This window comes from Triticum dicoccoides, chromosome 6B, assembly GCF_002162155.2.
Source record: "Triticum dicoccoides isolate Atlit2015 ecotype Zavitan chromosome 6B, WEW_v2.0, whole genome shotgun sequence".
Taxonomy (NCBI): Eukaryota; Viridiplantae; Streptophyta; class Magnoliopsida; order Poales; family Poaceae; genus Triticum; species Triticum dicoccoides.
Window position 1 is genome coordinate 290,802,143 of NC_041391.1, and position 12,156 is coordinate 290,814,298.

Here is a 12,156-nt window from a genome sequence, read left to right on the forward strand (position 1 = left end):
ATCTGGCACCAGAGTATCCAGTGCCCTTTGCCGATCAACTGAAGCAGCTGATCGAACTGCATAAGGCAGCCGAACTAGCCATGAAGGATTTAATTATCCGTCTATGGCCTGTCGAGGCGATTCCTAGTAGCTACTTCGGGGTCGTGAAGCGGCTTGTAAGTGCCTGCCCTCGACTTGAAGTCATCAAGCGGTTGGTCTGTATGGAAGGTGCGCGAACGGCCTTCGCCCGCGCAAAGGTGCACTTGGCGAAGATGGATGTCTAAAAGCTGATGACCGAAGGACCGCCTGCGGGGAAGGAGCACCACAAGCCCGAGTTATATTATGACAGTGTCCTGGAAGGATCCCGCCTTGTAGCAGAGCAATGTGCCAAGGATATTATATTCCCATGAATACATTCATGTTATCTCATATAATGTTGAACAAGGTCATTTAAATGATATAATGCCTGTTATTTGTAACTTTTACCTCATGTGCGACCGTTTTATATATATTAATCCTGAGAGTTAGCCAGTCGTCGGCTTCTGCCCCCACGTAGGAAGTATGGGGGTGTTCGGGATAAATCTGAGCACTCTTTACCCCAGTTTTGGGTCCTTGAAGGAGGTGTTCAGCGCAACGAACCAGGCAATCGGACTATAAGTATTTATCACCCTCACTTAGCCATAGGAGTTTGACAAAAGAAAGGTAGGCACAGCCCCTGGTGTTCGGAAGACCGCACTAGGGGCTCTATAAGTGCCTGATCGGAAGAAAAAGCCGATCCATCACACGCTGCATTAGGTATCGCATAATGCGGAAGAAATCCTTAAAGATTTGGTAACCTCTCGAATAGCTGAGCATCTCTCGTTGTATCATGATAGTCAGTTTTCGGCTTTCTCTACTGAGGCGCTCGTCCGAAAGAACCGGGACACAATCGCAGTAGTTCTCCCTTTACTGCCCTAGCCGATATAGTGGAACGTAAGGTGGCAAGCACAGGAGCCGAGCAACCCAACTATTGACCCAAGACATGATTCGGAGCCGATGCATATAATGCTATAAGTTCGGGGTGCCGAACGACCGTGAAGGTATTCGGACTTTATTGCCGTATTAGGGTACAATGAGGCCCCTGGCATATTAAGGCATATCATAGTGTATGGATGCCATTTGACAAAGAGTATCAATAAGAAACAACAGCAAGTAAGGGTCATATAAAGCCACATGTTGTAATTGAATAATACGTCGATGCGTACGAGTACAAGTAATGTGATAAAAAGAAATATGACTTCAGAACCTGCTGAGACCAGGGGAGGGAGGCTGTGTGCGGATCCAGGTAATAATCGGATGGTCATCAAGGGGAATATCTAAGGATTACCTTACTCGTTCGAGTTGTTTCCCTCCTTGGTATGTTTGTCCTCTCAAGGGTCTGGTCGCCATGTCGCCTGTGATGGCCTACACAAAAGTGGACCTGCAAAGAAAATGCAAAAAAAATGTTTGTGTGCCACGGAGCGGTTGAGCCGCATATTGGGGCGTAACCTTGCTTTGCCTCCGCCTACCGCCGGAGTGGTTGATTGAGCTCTTGATGAGCTGGTCTATCCTGTCGCGGAGTAGTTCGGACTCCTTTGACGGTGTCCGGAAGCTTGGCTGTTGACTGAAGGTTCGATTGAAAGATGCCACTCTATGCTTCTACTGTTAAGGCGGCGGTGTACTCTTCGGCACGGAGGGAGCGTTCGGCTTTGCCATTAACTGTTATGACGCCGCGCGGACCGGGCATCTTGAGCTTAAGGTAGGCATAATGTGGCACCGCGTTGAATCAAGCAAACGCAGTTCATCCGAGCAGTGCATGATAGCTGCTGCGAAAAGGGACGATGTCAAAGATTAACTCTTCGTTGCGGTAATTATTCGGGGGTCCGAAGACTACCTCCAGAGTGATGGATCCTGTACAACGGACCTTGTATAACACCTTTAAAGGTGGTTTTAGTGGGTTTGATCCTTGAAGGATCGATACCCATCTTGCGCACTGTGTCCTAATACATCAGGTTCAGACTGCTGCCTCCGTCCATAAGGACTCGTGTGAGGTGGATGTAACACCCCGGATGTAATTTTCCATATTTGTAACTCCAACTCTTGCCATTTCCGGCTATGTGCTATGTTTTTTTCCTTCGTGGGTGGGTTTTGGTCTTTCGTTTTGCATTTTGTTCATGTCATGCATTTCATCATCGCATCATCCGCATTGCATCCGCTTGTTTTCATAAAACCTCGTAGCCGTTTGTAGTGACCGCTTCTCTCTTTGTCTTCGTTGACCTGTTGTCAGACCGCTTGTCCTTGTTGACCTTCTCTCAGACCAATTGGACCCCTCTCTTCTCTCTTTCTCTGAGACCAACAAAACCCCCTTGTCCCCGTGGCCTTTCGTCAGACCCCCTTTGTCTTTGTTTTCCCCTCTCCTCTTAATGCCCACCCTCTCTGCACAGTCACCAACCCCTTTGCGCATGTCCGAAACTGCCCCGAACCCGACCCGGCCAGTCGTCACCGTTGAATTCAGATCATCACCAAACATCCCTAAATCATCATCGGTTTCTCGTTGAACTCTCCTAAGCTATTTATTCTCGACCGTTCGATTTTAATCGGAGGTTCCAAAATAGCACTAACCAAAAATCTAGTTCTATAAGTAGAAGTCAAACCCTAGCCCTGTCCCATCGATCCATCTAATCCTCCCCCCGCCGCCACCCATGTTCCTCGGGAGCTTGTCCCGTCGCCAACCAAATCTCCCACCTCCGGATCCATCTCCATCCAATCAGTGGCTGCGCCCCCGATCCAAATCCCCTCGGCCTCCACTCGCTGCCAATGAGCACGCCTCGTCCCCGCATCCCCGAGCTCCCTCACATGGCGGCCTCGCGCCCGAGCTCTTCATCAGCCTCGCGTCACCAGAATCAGTCAAGCCGCCGGCCGCCCGAGCCCCGTGCGCCTGTGCCTCGAGGACCTCCTCGTCCCCAACCAGCATCACCTCCGGCCTCCATCCGCCTTCAACCACCTGCTTCGTGCGCCTGCGCCCGCGAGCGTCCGAGGCCGCAGCCACCTCCTCATCCAGGACCACCTCCCCGCACCGGCGAGCGCCACCGCCGGAGCTGCTCCGTTCCTTGCCCGAACCAGTAGGCCGTCCCCACTACCCGTTTCCCTTTTTTTCCTCCGTGTTTCTGCTCTCTGAAGCGGACCGTGTCGATCCTTGCAGGTCACTGCCTTCGTCCAGCTCGAGATCCGAAGGATCCCCGCCGTCTCTGCCTCGAATTGCAGCTCTGTCGCTGCCTGCGTCCTCGCCAAAACCTGCCGCTGCAGCGCCCCGCATCGACTGAACCTATCTCTGCTTCGTTCGAGCAGAGACGAACGAACCGCGTCACCCACGCCTCCGGCGGCCTCCTCCTCGTCGTCGCCTAGGTGAGCAGCAGCTCCACCTGCGGCCACCTCTAGCAGGCCCGTGTCGCGCCTCCTTCCCTTCTCTCTTTCCCTGTCTCTCTCTCTCTCCCGCTCTAAACTCTCTTTGTCCCTCCTCTTCAGGTACCTCATCCCCTCGCCAGGAACTTTGAAGCGCCGGCCGCCGCTAGGTTCGACCGGACCCGAGGTCCTCCGTCCATTCGTCGGTGTTCCCCTTCGTATCCCGTCGCTAGAGCCCCATCCTCGCTGCTCCTCGTCGTCGTCGTCCTCCTGCGCCGCCCACCAAGTCCCCTGCTTTGCCCCTGCACTGGACCTGCCGCTCTCTGTCTCTCTCGAACGAGATGGGCGGCGCTCAAACCTGCTCCCTGTCGTGCGCCAGGTGGGCCACGCACAGGCCCAGCGCCCCCTTCCAGCCTCCTGCTCCACCGACCGGGCCAAAGCCCATGGTGAGCTGCCCCCCTAGCGCCTATTCCTGTTGGGCCAGGCTGCTGATTCGGCCCGCATGCTTTTTTTCCTGGCCTGCAAATTTACTAATTATCCAGAGTATTACAATTTTGTAGAAAAACCCCTAAGCATCATGCATATAATAACTCATGAACCGTGCATCGGATTAAAATGATTTAAACATGTAAAATGCTTAGAATTTTGTGTAGATTAATAATATGCCACTTTCATCCATGTTTAAAATGTTTAAAATGCTGTTTGTTTAAATTTGCTCAAATGACATGTTAAAATGATTTATTTCATAACTAAATAATCATACCTCGGTTTTAAATAAACTTTATATGTAAATGGGGTGGAAAAATGCATAGATTAACATGGTGCACTTTGTTTTACTGTTTAACAACCTTAAAATATGGTTTAGGGCAGAACAGTACCAAATTCGAATATTGCATATGGGGATTTTCCGGAATTGTTGTTTGATAGTTCCGGCCTCATTTAAACTTGCATAATTAGTTAGTTTACTTATGCTTCACCTCTTTCAATGTTACAACCTTTAATATTGTTGGGTACATAAACGAGAGAGAACTAAATAATTGATGTGGTGTTTCGTCAATATGCAACTCGTTGCATATTGAGCTCCACTTAATTTCTAGTATTGTTTGTTGCACTTTGCCATGCCATGCCTCTTTAAACCGTACATGCAACATACTTGGTTGTGCATCATGCCATGATTATGTGATGGTTGTTTACCATGTTGTTTGCTTCTTTCCGGTTTGCTTCTCTTGTTAGCTTGGGTTTCGTTCCGGAGTTGTGAGGATTCGTTCGACTACGTCCGTTTGTGTTCTTCATGGACTCGTTCTTCTTCCTAGCGGGACTTCAGGCAAGATGACCATTACCCTCGATATCACTTCTATCTTTGCTTGCTAGTTGCTTCATTCTATCGCTATGTTGCGCTACCTATCACTTGTCTGTCAAGCCTCCCAAAAATTGTCATGTCATCCTCTAACCTTTTTCACCCTTCCTAGCAAACCGTTTTTTGGCTATGTTACCGCTTTGCTCAGCCCCTCTTATAGCATTGTTAGTTGCAGGTGAAGTTGAAGATTGCTCCATGATGGACAAGATTATGTTGGGATATCACAATATCTCTTATTTAATTAATGCATCTATACACTTCGTAAAGGGTGGAAGGCTCGGCCTTATGCCTGGTGTTTTGTTCCACTCTTGCCGCCCTAGTTTCCGTCATACCGGTGTTATGTTCCTTGATTTTGCGTTCCTTACACGGTTGGGTAATTTGTGGGACCCCCTTGATAGTTCGCTTTGAATAAAACTCCTCCAGCAAGGCCCAACCTTAGTTTTACCATTCGCCTCACCTAAGCCTTTTTCCCTTGGGTTTCCGGAGCACGAGGGTCATCTTTATTTACCCCCCCCCCCCCGCCGGGCCAGTGCTCCTTCGAGTGCTGGTCCAAACTGAGCGATGTCCGGCGCCCCCTGGGCAACCAGGGTCTATGCCAACCCGACGTCTTGCTCATCCGGTGTGCCCTGAGAACGAGATACGTGCAGCTCCTATCGGGATTTGTTGGCACATCGGGCGGCTTTGCTGGTCTTGTTTTACCATTGATGAAATGTCTTGTAAACCGGGATTCCGAGACTGATCGGGTCTTCCTGGGAGAAGAAATATCCTTCGTTGACCGTGAGAGCTTGTGATGGGCTAAGTTGGGACACCTCTGCAGGGTATAAACTTTCGAGAGCCGTGCCCGCGGTTATGTGGCAGATGGTAATTTGTTAATGTCCGGTTGTAGATAACTTGACACTTGACTTAGTTAAAATGTATCAACCGCGTGTGTAGCCCTGATGGTCTCTTTTTGGTGGAGTCCGGGAAGTGAACACGGTTTTGGATTATGTTTGACGTAAGTAGGGGTTCAGGATCACTTCTTGATCATTGCTAGCTTCACGACCGTTCCTTTGCTTCTCTTCTCGCTCTTATTTGTGTATGTTGGCCACCATATCATGCTTAGTCGCTGCTGCAACCTCACCACTTTACCCCTTCCTTACCCATTAAGCTTTGCTTGTCTTGGTACCCATGGTAATGGGATTGCTGAGTCCTCATGGCTCACAAATTACTACAACAACAGTTGTAGGTACAGGTTTTGCGATGATCATGCCGCGAGAGCGATGTTACTTGTTTTGGAGTTCTTCTTCTGCCTCTTCTTCGATCAGGGGATAGGTTCCAGGTCGGCGGCATGGGCTAGCAGGGTGGATGTCACTTGAGTTTCTGTTTGTGTCTCATCCGTAGTCGAATGGTGCTCTTATGTATGATGATGTTGTATTCATGTGGCATGGTATGCCTTATGTATGTATCCCTATCTATTATGTAATGTTGATGTAATGATATCCACCTTGCAAAAGCGTCCTCAAGATGTGCTTCTATCCTTGGTGGGACCTTCGAGTTCCTTTAGGATAGGGTCGCATCTTGGGCGTGACAAGTTGGTATCAGAGCCTCGACCGACCATAGGAGCCCCCCTTGATTGTTGGCCGTTGTTGAGTCTAGAAGAAAACTATTTTGAGTCTTAGGATTATATATATCGGAGAGTAGGATTCATTTTACTCCTCAGCCCCTTCGTCGCTCTGGTGAGGACTCTCGACGTAGATGTTTTTTCTTTCCTCTCCTCAATTTTTCACAATTTTTTTTTAGGATCACGCGGGTATCTTGGGATCCTTCCGATATTCTTGTGACGAGAACATTGTTCTTGGTGCCTCCTGACATTTAGGGGTTGTGGCAGTGTCCCGGGGAGTCAAGCCCCGAGGTGTTGTCGTCACAATTTTATCGTTGCAGTTCTGGAATACCTGAGTTTTGCCGACATCGAAAATCTGTTTTATGCAGTTGTTGGTGAGATAACCTCGATGCCACCCAGTACTGGGGAGTTCGGGAGTATTGCCATAGCTCGTATAACGGATGCTTTTCGAAGGTTGAGGTACACGATTTCCGGAGTTTTCTTGGTTATGTGTTGACGGATGGATATAGCTGGATGTAGGGATTGTTAGTTTGGCTGAGATATATTGCTTCCCCTGTATCTCCAACACCAGATTGCATAAGCAAAAAGTTTCAGGAGTTTATAGGTGGGAATTCAAGTAGCTCCTAGAATATCTTTCCGACAGATGCATGATATGAGATTGGGGTTCGACGTCTAGTGGTCCGCCTATCCACGGTCGTTTTATAGTGGTCTCGTTGTGTCTTAATGAGCCCTTGGCTATGCTGGTTCGGGGACACTTCGTATGTCATGTATACTACCTTGTACATGATGGTGTTGTATGGTCGAGCCCGTGTGGGCCCCACCACATAAACTTTGAACGAAATATCTATCATATGTTTGTTCCGGCTTATTTCTGCAAGCCAATCCTTTGTTTTGTTTTGTGTTATATGTGGTATTCGAGTTGCTTCAAAGTCAAATGTTGAATCCATACCTTTCCTAAACATTGTTCTCATATTGTTATGTGAATACTAATCCTTCGTGTTCATCGAGGTCGTCATGTTAATTCTTTTCCAACCGGCGTGCTTCTCTTCAAGTGGATCCGATCATTTCAACATTTGTGAGATCAATTCTAAGTTTTCTCACCAGTGTTTGTTTCATCCATCTCAAGTTGCCTTTGTTTTCCCGCCCTCCCACCCTTTTTCTTCAAGGACTCAGATTTCTTAATCATGTATCCTTTTATTTGTGGGAAGTCTCTTCATTCTTTTCTTTCAATGTTCTATCCGGTGATTTCCCATGAAGATGCTCAACAGTTTCAAGTTCATCATCCTTCATTGTTGTTTCTTCTCTGGTGGATCCAATTCAAGCTTTCGATATTCATCATATTTCTTTTCCTCATTTCTAATGCTTTCTCATGCCGATGCACCTCTTAATCATTCACTTCTTCCTATCCATTTGTTCTGGAGTGCTGAAGATATCTCACAAGACTTGTGTTTCCATTCTCAATCCGTTCAAGATATTTCGAGGTTGTTATCTCATTCAAGCCATTTAATTCTACCAGTGCAATCTCTATATCAAGAAATCCTTTCCAATGGTGTTTTTCTCTTTAGTGGGCCTTAACCCACATGTCTTTTCCCAGGATCTTACCTGACTCTTCAAATTTATCCGGAGCGATTTCCAAAGTCTTTCGAAGTTTGACGTAAGAATGAATTCTCATCAGTCATATTCCTTCTCCAAGATCGCTTTCAAATTCTTTTGATCGTTGGTTCAACCTTTCTATCTTTCATCCCGGAGTATCTCAACAATTCATGGTGGTGTTTCTCGTCGTCATTCTCGGATTTTGAAGACTGAATTAGAGTTTCTCTTCAATTCTTACCCATTCTTCCAAAGATGCGTAGTTCAAGCTTGATGCCATCCTCTCATAATTGTTTTCGATTGTGAGAATTCTTTTCACCCATCCGGAGCATTTCATGAGTTGTTTCCATTTCTTTCCTCCAACGGCCATCATGTCATAATTCTTCATTCTCAGCGTGTAGCTATCGTTCTCCAAATCTTAACGGTGCATCGTTCAAATAACCTCTAATCAGTTCATGGCCTCTTCGTTCTCATGTATCTAAATCCCCTCAAGTATCTTCATTCGTTTTCCCATTCTTCCCGATGATTTGTGCCTTTGCTACTTTCATTTTCAATTCTTACGGTGGTTCGTTCAAGATTTCACTTCCTTCATTATCATATCAAATATTCGTTGTTTCCAATCCCACCGGTGGTTCCATCAATACCTTCCTCAAGTTTGCGCTATATCTCTATCTATAATCATTTTTCAATGAGAATAAGTAGTATGCCATATCTGTTGCTTGTCATCAATTTAAATTGATGAAGGATAGGCATGACATAATTCTTATTTTTGTTTCATCCAAGTGATCTAGTTTCTTCTTTTCGGAGTTGTTCATCATGTCACATTTCTCGGTTCAAGATGTTTCATCTTTTCTTTTTTCGAAGTTCCAAGTTTTCCGCATTATCTCATCGCGAAGCTCCTTCTAAATCATCGCCAAGGCTTCACCTTGTGTTTTCAAGTTCTCTTTCTTTTTATCATCCTTTTATTACCGGAGTTCTTCATGGAGGCTCTACATGGTGGTTCATCAAGGATTCTTTTCATTCTTCAATTGCTCTTCAAGATTTCTTTCGAAGTTATGATCCGCCAAGCTATACTCAAAATTAAGCATGGTGCTCAACACATGTTTTGTTTTGAGGCGTTCAAGTATTCTTCTTCTTGCATTTCGAAGTGCAATTCTTTCTACCTTAGCTTTTGAGGTGGTGTTATATCATTCTTGGCAATTTCCATTCAGGTTTCGCGATTCATATGTTGTGAAGAATGAGGTATTTTAAATCCATCAATCTCTTCTTTGGAGTTATCTTGGTATAGATTTCACCTAAAGCCTTCCCTAAGGAATGTTGCTATTTGTGGTGCTTATCAATGATCCAAGTTTTCTCCTATTCTCTCACTGAAAGTAGTTTTCATCTCTTCGTTGATCTCAAGCAAACAATTGTTTCAGTTAGTGGCTGGTTGTCACCGCATAAGTGTTGAGATGTTTCCATAAGTCCACAACAAGCTTATTCATTTCATTGTTGGTTTTCCAATGACTCCATTATAACCTTCTCAGAAGGGTGCTTTCCAAGCTCATTCGTGGCAGAAGTTGGCATTTTCTCCTACATTCTGTTATTCCAATGATCTATCTTCTATTCTTTCTTCCGGAGGCATTGTGATGTTGCTCTCTTCACTCATCATCTTGTTTTGTCAATATCATGTTCTTTTCCATGCTTATCGATTTAACTGGAGTGTTGTGTCTATCATTCCTCTTTTAACCGGAGTTTCATCCAAGTGCTTCCATTTTGCCAAGCTCATATTCTATTCCTTCCATTTCCAACCGGAGTGTTGTTGTAATTGTTCTTATCGTTCCTTATACATTTCGTTTCAATCGGAGTGCTTGCATGTACTTCTTGTCCACTATAACCCTTTTTCTTATGTCTTTGAACCTACAAGGTTCTTGTAATATTCCTTGTTTCTCTTTGCTAACAGAGTGTTTGCAATCTTGTTCATCTCCATTGTACTCTTTCTTTCAATTTATTCAACCTCTCAAGGTTCTTTGGTTTCACTCTTTTGTCTAAGAAGCAACTTAGTTCTACCTCCTCTCTTCCTCTTCTGTTTCTCTCCGGTGCCATCCTAGATCTCGGGACGAGATCCTCTTGTAGTGGTGGAGTGTTGTAACACCCCGGATGTAATTTTCCATATTTGTAACTCCAACTCTTGCCATTTCCGGCTATGTGCTGTGTTTTCTTCCTTTGTGGGTGGGTTTTTGTCTTTCGTTTTGCATTTTGTTCATGTCATGCATTTCATCATCGCATCATCCGCATTGCATCCGCTTGTTTTCATAAAACCTCGTAGCCGTTTGTAGTGACCGCTTCTCTCTTTGTCTTCGTTGACCTGTTGTCAGACCGCTTGTCCTTGTTGACCTTCTCTCAGACCAATTGGACCCTCTCTTCTCTCTTTCTCTGAGACCAACAAAACCCCCTTGTCCCCGTGGCCTTTCGTCAGACCCCCTTTGTCTTTGTTTTCCCCTCTCGTCTTAATGCCCACCCTCTCTGCATAGCCACCAACCCCTTTGCGCGTGTCCGAAACTGCCACGAACCCAACCCGGCCAGTCGTCACCGTTGGATTCAGATCATCACCAAACATCCCTAAATCATCATCGGTTTCTCGTTGAACTCTCCTAAGCTATTTATTCTCGACCGTTCGATTTTAATAGGAGGTTCCAAAATAGCACTAACCAAAACTCCAGTGCTATAAGTAGCAGTCTAACCCTAGCCTTGTCCCATCGATCCATCTAATCCTCCCCCCGCCGCCACCCATGTTCCTCGGGAGCTTGTCCCATCGCCAACCAAATCTCCCACCTCGGGATCAATCTCCATCCAATCAGTGGTTGCGCCCCCGATCCAAATCCCCTCGGCCTCCACTCGCTGCCAACGAGCACGCCTCGTCCCCGCATCCCCAAGCTCCCTCACATGGCGGCCTCGCGCCCGAGCTCTTCATCAGCCTCGCGTTACCAGAGTCAGTCAAGTCGTCGACCGCCCGAGCCCCGTGCGCCTGTGCCTCGAGGACCTCCTCGTCCCCAACCAGCGTCGCCTCCGGCCTCCGTCCGCCTTCAACCGCTTGCTTCGTGCGCCTGCGCCCGCGAGCGTCCGAGGCCGCAGCCACCTCCTCGTCCAGGACCACCTCCCCGCGCCGGCGAGCGCCACCGCCGGAGCTGCTCCGTTCCTCGCCCGAACCAGCAGGCCGTCCCCACTACCTGTTTCCCTTTTCTCCTCCGTGTTTCTGCTCTCTGAAGCGGACCGTGTCGATCCTTGCAGGTCGCTGCCTTCGTCCAGCTCGAGATCCGAAGGATCCCTGCCGTCTCTGCCTCGAATTGCAGCTCCGCCGCCGCATGCGTCCTCGCCAAAACCTGTCGCTGCAGCACCCCCGCATCGACTGAACCTGTCTCTGCTTCGTTCGAGCAGAGACGAACGAACCGTGTCACCCACGCCTCCGACGGCCTCCTCCTCGTCATCGCCTAGGTGAGCAGCAGCTCCACCTGTGGCCACCTCTAGCAGGCCCGTGCCGCGCCTCCTTCCCTTCTCTCTTTCCCTGTCTCTCTCTCTCCCGCTCTGAACTCTCTCTGTCCCTCTTCTTCAAGTACCTCATCCCCTCGCCAGGAGCTCTGAAGCGTCGGCCGCCGCTAGGTCCGACCGGGCCCGAGGTCCTCCGTCCATTCGCCGGCGTTCCCCTTCGGATCCCGTTGCCAGAGCCGCATCCCCGCTGCTCCTTGTCGTCATCTTCTTCCTGCGCCGCCCACCAAGTCCCCTGCTTCGCCCTTGCACTGAACCTGCCGCTCTCTATCTCTGTCGAACGAGATGGGCAGCGCTCAAACCTGCTCCATGTCGTGCGCCAGGTGGGCCACGCACAGGCCCAGCGCCCCCTTCCAGCGCTCAAACCTGCCCCCCAGCGCCTGTTCCTGTTGGGCCAGGCTGCAGATTCGGCCCGCATGCGGTTTTTTTCCTGGCCTGCGAATTTACTAATTATCCAGAGTATTACAATTTTACAGAAAAACCCCTAAGAATCATGCATATATTTACTCATGAACCGTGCATCGGACTAAAATGATTTAAACATGTAAAATGCTTAGAATTTTGTGTAGATTAATAATATGCCACTTTCATCCATGTTTAAAATGTTTAAAATGTTGTTTGTTTAAATTTGCTCAAATGCCATGTTAAAATGATTTATTTCATAACTAGATAATCGTACCTCGGT